We start from the raw sequence: 12,869 nt of genomic DNA on the forward strand, positions 1-12,869 counted from the left end.
TTTAAGACATTGTGTTTTTTCCCCCCCAAGTAGAAATTTTAGGACTTTTTAGTAAAAGCATTTGACAACCTGACCTGCAATGTGGGTGGGTACGCCAGTAGCATTGCAGTGGTGAGAACAGCAGGTAATTGCTGCTCGACATTCATGTGACACAACCGTTTTGTATGTTGAATATATATTTGTATTATGATTTAGCAACAATTTACAAGACCGAATTATATATGCTAAACATGTATTGTCACTACTTTCAATATTTCGTCTAGAAATAATATCAAATATCCCAACCTCCCCTCAACTATGAGCCCTGTTCCTCACTCAGATGATCTCTCTGTCCTTACACCTCCAGAAAAATAAAGATCTTCCTTTATCAGATGTAGAAATGTCTTCAAGGGAAGAATCTACCAAATCAATATCTTTCAAAGACTATGTTTCTTTTTACTCAAGTGCAAGTGGCAATAAACCTCACTGAATCACACAGAAAGATCTGAACGACCTTGCCTGTGATTTGTATTTATCTAAGCAGCAGTCACATCTCCTGGCATCCGGGCTTAAGCAATGAAAACAGCTCAAGGCAGATGTAAGGATCACCCTTTTTAGGGGCACCCTTGAGATCAAGGAAAAGTGGGAATTAGAAATGAATAAGGTGATAGAAGACCAAGAGTGGAGACAAATATGTAAAAGTGGACACATTTATTTTTGGGCTGCTCCCCCTCTGGTCATTTTGAGTCAAAACAAGATGTAGCTCTTTAAAGTTCTTTTGTTTGTGGCCAAGAAAATGATAACTGTCTCCCGATATATGCCGTTACCGCCAACAATTCATCAGTGGAGAGAAACGACAAGGAAATGCATGATGGCAAAAATAACTGCAAAGTTGAACATAATTACTGATATATTGAAGAAGACATCTGAATCCATTAATAACACAATGAACTTGAAAGTATAATTAGACCTGTTGCACTATTTGGGGTGAAATTATTGAGGTATTTATTGTTAAATCATTAGCAAAACCAAACAAAAAAACTATTATTTTTGCTGTATATTGTATATTTGTGCCTTTTGTAAAATTAGAGAAGAAGCTTGAAAGCCTGGGATGTCAAAAACTTTTGTTAAAAAAGACAATTGAAAGAAATCGATGAATGAAATGTAAAGGAAAAAGGTGATCGTTACTTTAATTACTTGTAACACAATTGACTCTGTTTGCCCCTTCTCACAATTGCGGTTGCTTTTCCCAAAAAGGCATTCTCCAATACAGGCTCTATTCAAGAATATTTTGTATTTCCATTCAAAGAAAAGCAATGAGTTAAATTATTTGTCTATACTTCATATACATATGCCGCTAGGGCAATATTTTTTTTTCCAGAAGAAAAAATGCAGAGCCTTCATTTCACCCCTTGTCAAACTAAATCATTGTTCTCATGACTTTACAGGGATTAAGAGTATTTTTGTCAAAGAGTGTAATGGCCTCTGTATGTTTTAACCTTCTTTTAATCAGTGGGGAAACAATCAAATCAGATCCTTTACTGAGATAGAGAGCATTGGTTTCTGCCCAAGCTAAAGTGCACTGCTTATTTATCCAGCATCTGAGGCTCCCTTGGTTTATTTTATCTGAGTGAAATTCCAGTATCAGCCTGACTTTCTAAAGGGAAGCAGGCCTTGACTGGGTATTTTCAGTCTTAACAGATGTGTGGATGTGAATGGGAGGTGGGGGCTGGTGGAGTCAGCTTGTCATGTAAAAAAGTGGGGGAAAATGCTTCGAAACTGAAATTATTGGTCAATCAAAAGGCACAGCGACATGCCAATTTTTATTGTTATGAAAGGTCACAATTCTCAAACTGTTATAGGAGTCATTTGGGAAAACCTTTTTAATGTTTTGTTTACAGACTGGCCTTTGGGGTGCCTGCCCACCCATTGAGTGTGAATAAAGTGAATCTTTGGAAACATATTTCTGAACATGTGTTTCCGAGCAAGCTCTTTTGTACTCATTATCACAGTTTCCTAACAGTTGGTCTCATTAACATGTTTAACAAGTTTCTCAGCCGATGACATGTTCAGCTCAGCTAGCTGCAGTTCCTGATTGAAACTTCACTGACGTGGTTGTTGGAGCACTATCATGTCAACGCCTAAATATAAGAACATCTGCAGTGTTAACACACTTAGCTGACACTGTTACTTCCTTTCTCAACAGCACTTGGCAACATTAATGCATAGAGGTGGGGGAAATTTCAGATTCTTAGATTAATCACGATTCGGCCATGGAAGAATCGAGAACGATTCGCAAATATCTAAATTCCGATTATTTAAATATGCCAAGTAAAGCGGAACTAAAATACAGTAAGTGCATTCTCCGAGACACTATGCGGAACGGACCGAGTGCACAGTGGCACACTCAGCACACTTCCGCAGTACATTCCTCCAGGAAAAAAAAAAAAAAAAAAACATAGCTGAGCCTGAGATATTCAACCCACTTCGCTGAGAGATTCGATGTGCTCCTAAAAATTTAAGAGCAGATGTGTGGAATCATTTTGGATTCTGCAATGTTGACGGAGGAAATGAATTGGACAAAAGCTACGTTGTATGCAAGATTTGTCGCGCTAAAATAAAATACTTTGTCAACACAACGAATATGAGAAGTCACACAGCACGATTCGACCCTACAGAGGAGGCTTGAGTTTTTTATTTACTGTTTTGAGCTGTTGGTACTGAAGTAGTTGCTCATTTAAGCCTGAGAGCACTTTTGTTTTATTTGTAACACATGAAACTGTTAAGGATCGGACAGTACAGCCAAGTGCGTAACGACGGACTTTATTTGAAGGGGATGATGGGAACAGCTGGCGCTGGAGCGGCGATCGGGCTGGAGAGGACAACGATTCTGCGAGGGTTTCGAGTAGTCAAGTGAGTCAATTCTCTCCGGGATTGATGAGCGAAGCAGCATCAAGGGACAGACTGGCACTCGGGTCTGCGCTGGCGGCGCTGATATAGCGCTGTCCATGAACCCGTGGCAGGTGACGGTGATCCCACTGACAGGGGGGCGTGGTCCCGTCTCAGGTGGCACCAGCACGTGACAGAACCCCCCCCCCACAAGGGACGGCTCCCGACGTCCCCAGGAACCGAAAATAACAAAACAAAAAAAACTAAAAAGGCACTACCCCGGGTGGCCAGGTGGAGGGGTCAGCACACTGCTGAAACGTCCGACACCTCGCCAGACGCAGGATCGACGGGCGCGGGGGCAGAAGACCCCGGTACCAGTGGGCAAGACCACCCTGGACCCTCACCCCTGGTCCCCCCCGTCCCTCTTCGGGCGCCCGCGCCGAGGACCCGGTTGGTCCGGATGACAGCGATGGAACTCCGTGATGAGCGAACGGTCGAGTATCCAGCGGCTCGGAATCCAGGAGCGGTGCGCGTCGTCATAACCCTCCCAGTCCACGAGGTATTGTAGGCCCCGACCACGCCGCCGCGATCGGAGCAGGGAGCGGACAGCGTAAGCCGGGCCCCCATCGACGAGCTGGGGCGGCGGCGGCGGAACGGGCGCCGGCGCCAACGCGCTTTCATGGATGGGCCGCACACGGGACACGTGGAACGTGGGATGAACCTTCATGGAGTCTGGAAGGAGCAGACGGACTGCGGCCGGGCCAATCACCTTCTGGATAGGGAACGGTCCAACAAAGCGGGGCGCCAGTTTGCGGGATCCCGCTCGCAGCGGCAAATCCCGCGTCGAGAGCCACACACGCTGCCCCACTCTGTACTCCGGAGCCGGCGTCCGGTGCTTGTTCGCCTGGCGGGCGTAGCCTGAAACAGAGCGGAGAAGAGTGGCCCGGCCCCTCGCCCAGGCACGATGACAACGGCGGACACAAGCCTGGGCCGACGGGCACGCCGCACCACGCTCCTGGTGGGCGAACAAGGGTGGCTGGTACCCGAAGACGCAGTGGAAAGGCGAAAGTCCCGTGGCCGAGCTGGGAAGGGAATTGTGAGCGTACTCTACCCAGGGAAGCTGTTGGACCCACCCGCGCTGGTCTCCGGCGGCCATGCATCGGAGAGACCTGCCCAGTTCCTGGTTCAGGCGCTCCGCTTGACCGTTGGACTGAGGGTGAAACCCCGAGGAGAGGCTGGCTGTGGCGCCGAGGAGTCGGCAGAACTCCGTCCAGAAGGTGGAAGCGAATTGAGGTCCTCGGTCTGACACGATGTCTCGTGGGAGACCGTGGTGACGAAACACCTCCCGCACCATGATGGACGCTGTCTGCTTCGCAGATGGGAGCCTAGGCAGAGGGATGAAATGCGTCATCTTGCTAAAACGGTCTACCACCGTGAGGACCACCGTGTTTCCCTCTGAGGGGGGGAGGCCCGTGACAAAGTCGATCGACAGGTGAGACCAGGGACGCTGGGGAACCGGCAAGGGTTGAAGCAGCCCGGCCGGAGGACGAGTAGGCGTCTTGTAGCGGTTACAGATTGAGCAGGCTCTGACGTAGTCGCTGGTGTCCACTTGCCAGGTGGGCCACCAGAAACGCTGTGCCACCACGTACCTCGTGCGTGCAGCGCCGGGATGACAGGCCAGGCGTGAGTCGTGCGCCCATTGCAGCACGGCCGATCGCAGGCCTTCAGGGACGAACAGGCGACCCTCCGGGCAGTTGCTGGGGCCGGGTTGATCGCGTGATGTGGCTTCCACTTGGCGTTCGATCTCCCATGTAAGAGCCGCCACCCGAACCGAGCTCGGGAGGATAGTGGGAGGCGGACCCTGTCCCTCCTCCCCACCAGGAAACAAACGCGACAGGGCGTCCGCCTTCGTGTTACGGGAACCCGGTCTGTAGGAAAGAGAGAACTCGAACCGGTCAAAGAACAGAGCCCACCGTGCCTGTCTCGCGTTCAGTCTCTTGGCCGATCTCAGATACTCCAAGTTGCGGTGGTCGGTCCAGACAATGAACGGAGTGGTGGCGCCCTCCAGCCAATGTCGCCACTCCTCCAAAGCCAACTTGACGGCGAGGAGCTCCCGATTACCGATGTCATAGTTCCGTTCTGAGGCTGACAAACGGCGAGAAAAGAAGGCGCACGGATGGAGACGATCGTCTTGGCGGCTGCGTTGAGACAACACCGCCCCGACACCCACGTTCGAGGCGTCCACTTCGACCACGAACTGTCTGTCGGGATCGGGAACTCTGAGGATGGGAGCGGATGTGAACCTCCTCTTAAGCTCCTGAAATGCCTGTTCTGCCCGTTCTGTCCATTTGTATGGAGAGGCGGGGCTGGTAAGGGCGGTGAGTGGCGCGGCCGCCGTGCTGTATCCACGGATAAAACGGCGATAAAAGTTCGCGAAACCTAAGAATTGTTGCAGCCGCTTGCGTGTCTCGGGAACAGGCCATGACGTGACCGCCTCCACCTTCCCGGGGTCCATTTCGATGGATCCCTCACGCACCACGTAGCCGAGGAATTTGACAGAGGAGGTGTGGAACTCGCACTTCTCTGCCTTCACGTAGAGCGAATTCTCTAGGAGGCGTCGCAGCACCGCCCGAACATGCTTGATGTGCTCAGGAAGCGAGCAGGAGAAGATGAGGATGTCGTCCAAATAAACGAACACAAATTTGTCCAGCATGTCTCTTAACACGTCGTTTATCAGTGACTGGAAAACTGCTGGGGCGTTGGTGAGCCCAAACGGAACCACCAAGTACTCGTAGTGTCCGCTCGGGGTGTTGAAAGCCGTCTTCCACTCGTCTCCCTCCCGGATGCGGATCAGGTGGTAGGCGTTGCGAAGATCCAGCTTGGTGAAGATGGTGGCACCCTGAAGGCTCTCAAAGGCGGAAGAAAGAAGAGGCAGAGGGTATCGGTTCTTTACGGTGATTGCGTTTATTCCCCGGTAGTCGATACACGGGCGGAGCGTGCCCTCCTTCTTCTTCACGAAGAAAAACCCCGCTCCCGCAGGTGAAGAGGACGGCCGTATGATGCCGGCTGCCAGGGACTCCCGGATGTACTCCTCCATAGCCCGGCGCTCAGGAGCGGACAGGGAGTAGACGCGCCCCTTGGGAGGGAAGGTGCCGGGCAACAGGTCGATGGCGCAATCGTAGGACCGGTGTGGAGGAAGAGAAGCGGCCCTGGCTTTACTAAAAACCTCCTTGAGTTCGTGATAAACTGCTGGGACATTGGAGATGTCGGGACTGTACCTGGGCGGGGCTCTGCCGAGTGGGCTGGTGGCCGCCTTCAGGCACACTCGATGGCAGCGTTCGCTCCACTGCCGTACAACCCCCACCTCCCAGTCCAGCACCGGGTTGTGCTGCCGCAACCAAGGGTGCCCCAGGATGAGCTGCTGTCCTGGGAGGGAAAGAAGAAAAAACTGGATGGTCTCGTGGTGATTGCCGGAGAGCAGTACCTTAACCGGTTCTGTCACGAAAGCCACCTCGCCAATCAGGCGGCCATCAATGGCACGCGCGGGAATGGGCGGGCTCAGAGGGAGGAAGCCGACACCCCACCGACGCGCCAGGCTAATGTCCATGATGTTCCCCTCCGCGCCGGAATCCACCAAGGCTGCCACGTTCTGGTCGCCCCCCGCAAGCTGGACACGTGCCTGCAGCGTGAGCGTGCTGGGACTGGGAGAGCCGGTGCTGGTCGAGCTCACGCGGATCCCCCGACGCCGCGTGAGCTCCGACCTTTTAGCGGGCACCCCGCCACCCGATGGCCCCCCTCCCCACAGTAAAAACACAAGCCCAGCGAGAGGCGTCGACGGTGCTCCTCCGAGGAGACCCGAGCCCCTCCCAGATCCATGGGCTCGGCGGGTGGAGTGGTGGGCGGGTCCCCAGCAGACGGAGGAATGTGGCCACGCGGATTCCGCGGGGACCTCCTCTCCCGATCGCGCCGCCGCGTCCGGATCCGCCGGTCTACTCGGGCCGCCAAGTCCATCGCGCCCTTCAGGGTTCGCGGGCGATCGTAAGACACCAGTTCGTCCTTCATATAATCCGCGAGGCCGTTTAGGAACGTGCTGACGAGCGCTGGCGCGTTCCATCCGCTGCTGCCGGCCAACGTCTGGAATTTAAGGGCGTACTCCGCGACCGATCGGCTACCCTGACGCAGCGTCGCCAGTTCCTCGGCGGCGTCTTCGGCGGCGGATCCCAGGTCGAACAGGAAGAGCAATTCCTCTGCGAAGGCGTCGAAGGAATCGCATGCCGGGGCCATCCGTTCATACTCTGCCAAACCCCATAGCCGCGCCTCGCCCGTGAGGTGGGTTAGAACGAAACCGACCTTGGCTGATTCTGACGCAAACGTGACGGGCTGGAGGCTGAACATTATGCGACAGTTGGTCACAAACGCCCTCACGTGCTTGGGATCGCCGTTGAACTTTTCGATGTTGCCGAGGCGGGGCTCCGGGACGTCCACGAGCCTCCTGGCCTCGGCAGACGGGCGGTGCGGGGGTGCCGTGACAGCCGGGGACGCAGCCACCGACAGTCTCTGGAGGGCTTGGGACATCTCCTGCTGCTGCAGCTGTTGTTGCTGACCAACCTCGATCAGGTTCCGGATGTCGGCGGACAGGCTGCTGATGGCGGTCTCGGCTCGCTCCAGTCGGCCCAATGCCGTCTCGTCGTTCGCTGACTGCATCGTGTTGGCCAGTCTGTACTGTTAAGGATCGGACAGTACAGCCAAGTGCGTAACGACGGACTTTATTTGAAGGGGATGATGGGAACAGCTGGCGCTGGAGCGGCGATCGGGCTGGAGAGGACAACGATTCTGCGAGGGTTTCGAGTAGTCAAGTGAGTCAATTCTCTCCGGGATTGATGAGCGAAGCAGCATCAAGGGACAGACTGGCACTCGGGTCTGCGCTGGCGGCGCTGATATAGCGCTGTCCATGAACCCGTGGCAGGTGACGGTGATCCCACTGACAGGGGGGCGTGGTCCCGTCTCAGGTGGCACCAGCACGTGACAGAACCCCCCCCCACAAGGGACGGCTCCCGACGTCCCCAGGAACCGAAAATAACAAAACAAAAAAAACTAAAAAGGCACTACCCCGGGTGGCCAGGTGGAGGGGTCAGCACACTGCTGAAACGTCCGACACCTCGCCAGACGCAGGATCGACGGGCGCGGGGGCAGAAGACCCCGGTACCAGTGGGCAAGACCACCCTGGACCCTCACCCCTGGTCCCCCCCGTCCCTCTTCGGGCGCCCGCGCCGAGGACCCGGTTGGTCCGGATGACAGCGATGGAACTCCGTGATGAGCGAACGGTCGAGTATCCAGCGGCTCGGAATCCAGGAGCGGTGCGCGTCGTCATAACCCTCCCAGTCCACGAGGTATTGTAGGCCCCGACCACGCCGCCGCGATCGGAGCAGGGAGCGGACAGCGTAAGCCGGGCCCCCATCGACGAGCTGGGGCGGCGGCGGCGGAACGGGCGCCGGCGCCAACGCGCTTTCATGGATGGGCCGCACACGGGACACGTGGAACGTGGGATGAACCTTCATGGAGTCTGGAAGGAGCAGACGGACTGCGGCCGGGCCAATCACCTTCTGGATAGGGAACGGTCCAACAAAGCGGGGCGCCAGTTTGCGGGATCCCGCTCGCAGCGGCAAATCCCGCGTCGAGAGCCACACACGCTGCCCCACTCTGTACTCCGGAGCCGGCGTCCGGTGCTTGTTCGCCTGGCGGGCGTAGCCTGAAACAGAGCGGAGAAGAGTGGCCCGGCCCCTCGCCCAGGCACGATGACAACGGCGGACACAAGCCTGGGCCGACGGGCACGCCGCACCACGCTCCTGGTGGGCGAACAAGGGTGGCTGGTACCCGAAGACGCAGTGGAAAGGCGAAAGTCCCGTGGCCGAGCTGGGAAGGGAATTGTGAGCGTACTCTACCCAGGGAAGCTGTTGGACCCACCCGCGCTGGTCTCCGGCGGCCATGCATCGGAGAGACCTGCCCAGTTCCTGGTTCAGGCGCTCCGCTTGACCGTTGGACTGAGGGTGAAACCCCGAGGAGAGGCTGGCTGTGGCGCCGAGGAGTCGGCAGAACTCCGTCCAGAAGGTGGAAGCGAATTGAGGTCCTCGGTCTGACACGATGTCTCGTGGGAGACCGTGGTGACGAAACACCTCCCGCACCATGATGGACGCTGTCTGCTTCGCAGATGGGAGCCTAGGCAGAGGGATGAAATGCGTCATCTTGCTAAAACGGTCTACCACCGTGAGGACCACCGTGTTTCCCTCTGAGGGGGGGAGGCCCGTGACAAAGTCGATCGACAGGTGAGACCAGGGACGCTGGGGAACCGGCAAGGGTTGAAGCAGCCCGGCCGGAGGACGAGTAGGCGTCTTGTAGCGGTTACAGATTGAGCAGGCTCTGACGTAGTCGCTGGTGTCCACTTGCCAGGTGGGCCACCAGAAACGCTGTGCCACCACGTACCTCGTGCGTGCAGCGCCGGGATGACAGGCCAGGCGTGAGTCGTGCGCCCATTGCAGCACGGCCGATCGCAGGCCTTCAGGGACGAACAGGCGACCCTCCGGGCAGTTGCTGGGGCCGGGTTGATCGCGTGATGTGGCTTCCACTTGGCGTTCGATCTCCCATGTAAGAGCCGCCACCCGAACCGAGCTCGGGAGGATAGTGGGAGGCGGACCCTGTCCCTCCTCCCCACCAGGAAACAAACGCGACAGGGCGTCCGCCTTCGTGTTACGGGAACCCGGTCTGTAGGAAAGAGAGAACTCGAACCGGTCAAAGAACAGAGCCCACCGTGCCTGTCTCGCGTTCAGTCTCTTGGCCGATCTCAGATACTCCAAGTTGCGGTGGTCGGTCCAGACAATGAACGGAGTGGTGGCGCCCTCCAGCCAATGTCGCCACTCCTCCAAAGCCAACTTGACGGCGAGGAGCTCCCGATTACCGATGTCATAGTTCCGTTCTGAGGCTGACAAACGGCGAGAAAAGAAGGCGCACGGATGGAGACGATCGTCTTGGCGGCTGCGTTGAGACAACACCGCCCCGACACCCACGTTCGAGGCGTCCACTTCGACCACGAACTGTCTGTCGGGATCGGGAACTCTGAGGATGGGAGCGGATGTGAACCTCCTCTTAAGCTCCTGAAATGCCTGTTCTGCCCGTTCTGTCCATTTGTATGGAGAGGCGGGGCTGGTAAGGGCGGTGAGTGGCGCGGCCGCCGTGCTGTATCCACGGATAAAACGGCGATAAAAGTTCGCGAAACCTAAGAATTGTTGCAGCCGCTTGCGTGTCTCGGGAACAGGCCATGACGTGACCGCCTCCACCTTCCCGGGGTCCATTTCGATGGATCCCTCACGCACCACGTAGCCGAGGAATTTGACAGAGGAGGTGTGGAACTCGCACTTCTCTGCCTTCACGTAGAGCGAATTCTCTAGGAGGCGTCGCAGCACCGCCCGAACATGCTTGATGTGCTCAGGAAGCGAGCGGGAGAAGATGAGGATGTCGTCCAAATAAACGAACACAAATTTGTCCAGCATGTCTCTTAACACGTCGTTTATCAGTGACTGGAAAACTGCTGGGGCGTTGGTGAGCCCAAACGGAACCACCAAGTACTCGTAGTGTCCGCTCGGGGTGTTGAAAGCCGTCTTCCACTCGTCTCCCTCCCGGATGCGGATCAGGTGGTAGGCGTTGCGAAGATCCAGCTTGGTGAAGATGGTGGCACCCTGAAGGCTCTCAAAGGCGGAAGAAAGAAGAGGCAGAGGGTATCGGTTCTTTACGGTGATTGCGTTTATTCCCCGGTAGTCGATACACGGGCGGAGCGTGCCCTCCTTCTTCTTCACGAAGAAAAACCCCGCTCCCGCAGGTGAAGAGGACGGCCGTATGATGCCGGCTGCCAGGGACTCCCGGATGTACTCCTCCATAGCCCGGCGCTCAGGAGCGGACAGGGAGTAGACGCGCCCCTTGGGAGGGAAGGTGCCGGGCAACAGGTCGATGGCGCAATCGTAGGACCGGTGTGGAGGAAGAGAAGCGGCCCTGGCTTTACTAAAAACCTCCTTGAGTTCGTGATAAACTGCTGGGACATTGGAGATGTCGGGACTGTACCTGGGCGGGGCTCTGCCGAGTGGGCTGGTGGCCGCCTTCAGGCACACTCGATGGCAGCGTTCGCTCCACTGCCGTACAACCCCCACCTCCCAGTCCAGCACCGGGTTGTGCTGCCGCAACCAAGGGTGCCCCAGGATGAGCTGCTGTCCTGGGAGGGAAAGAAGAAAAAACTGGATGGTCTCGTGGTGATTGCCGGAGAGCAGTACCTTAACCGGTTCTGTCACGAAAGCCACCTCGCCAATCAGGCGGCCATCAATGGCACGCGCGGGAATGGGCGGGCTCAGAGGGAGGAAGCCGACACCCCACCGACGCGCCAGGCTAATGTCCATGATGTTCCCCTCCGCGCCGGAATCCACCAAGGCTGCCACGTTCTGGTCGCCCCCCGCAAGCTGGACACGTGCCTGCAGCGTGAGCGTGCTGGGACTGGGAGAGCCGGTGCTGGTCGAGCTCACGCGGATCCCCCGACGCCGCGTGAGCTCCGACCTTTTAGCGGGCACCCCGCCACCCGATGGCCCCCCTCCCCACAGTAAAAACACAAGCCCAGCGAGAGGCGTCGACGGTGCTCCTCCGAGGAGACCCGAGCCCCTCCCAGATCCATGGGCTCGGCGGGTGGAGTGGTGGGCGGGTCCCCAGCAGACGGAGGAATGTGGCCACGCGGATTCCGCGGGGACCTCCTCTCCCGATCGCGCCGCCGCGTCCGGATCCGCCGGTCTACTCGGGCCGCCAAGTCCATCGCGCCCTTCAGGGTTCGCGGGCGATCGTAAGACACCAGTTCGTCCTTCATATAATCCGCGAGGCCGTTTAGGAACGTGCTGACGAGCGCTGGCGCGTTCCATCCGCTGCTGCCGGCCAACGTCTGGAATTTAAGGGCGTACTCCGCGACCGATCGGCTACCCTGACGCAGCGTCGCCAGTTCCTCGGCGGCGTCTTCGGCGGCGGATCCCAGGTCGAACAGGAAGAGCAATTCCTCTGCGAAGGCGTCGAAGGAATCGCATGCCGGGGCCATCCGTTCATACTCTGCCAAACCCCATAGCCGCGCCTCGCCCGTGAGGTGGGTTAGAACGAAACCGACCTTGGCTGATTCTGACGCAAACGTGACGGGCTGGAGGCTGAACATTATGCGACAGTTGGTCACAAACGCCCTCACGTGCTTGGGATCGCCGTTGAACTTTTCGATGTTGCCGAGGCGGGGCTCCGGGACGTCCACGAGCCTCCTGGCCTCGGCAGACGGGCGGTGCGGGGGTGCCGTGACAGCCGGGGACGCAGCCACCGACAGTCTCTGGAGGGCTTGGGCCATCTCCTGCTGCTGCAGCTGTTGTTGCTGACCAACCTCGATCAGGTTCCGGATGTCGGCGGACAGGCTGCTGATGGCGGTCTCGGCTCGCTCCAGTCGGCCCAATGCCGTCTCGTCGTTCGCTGACTGCATCGTGTTGGCCAGTCTGTACTGTTAAGGATCGGACAGTACAGCCAAGTGCGTAACGACGGACTTTATTTGAAGGGGATGATGGGAACAGCTGGCGCTGGAGCGGCGATCGGGCTGGAGAGGACAACGATTCTGCGAGGGTTTCGAGTAGTCAAGTGAGTCAATTCTCTCTGGGATTGATGAGCGAAGCAGCATCAAGGGACAGACTGGCACTCGGGTCTGCGCTGGCGGCGCTGATATAGCGCTGTCCATGAACCCGTGGCAGGTGACGGTGATCCCACTGACAGGGGGGCGTGGTCCCGTCGCAGGTGGCACCAGCACGTGACAGAAACACAAAAAGCACCTTGAGCTGTACACTAGAGCAGGGGTCCCCAACCCCCAGTCCGCGGACCGCTACCAGTCCGTGGGTCACTTGGTACCGGGCTGCCAAGCCGGACAGAAAAAAAAATAAATAAATATATAAATATAT

Source organism: Syngnathus scovelli, chromosome 8 (assembly GCF_024217435.2).
Source record: "Syngnathus scovelli strain Florida chromosome 8, RoL_Ssco_1.2, whole genome shotgun sequence".
Classification (NCBI taxonomy): domain Eukaryota; kingdom Metazoa; phylum Chordata; class Actinopteri; order Syngnathiformes; family Syngnathidae; genus Syngnathus; species Syngnathus scovelli.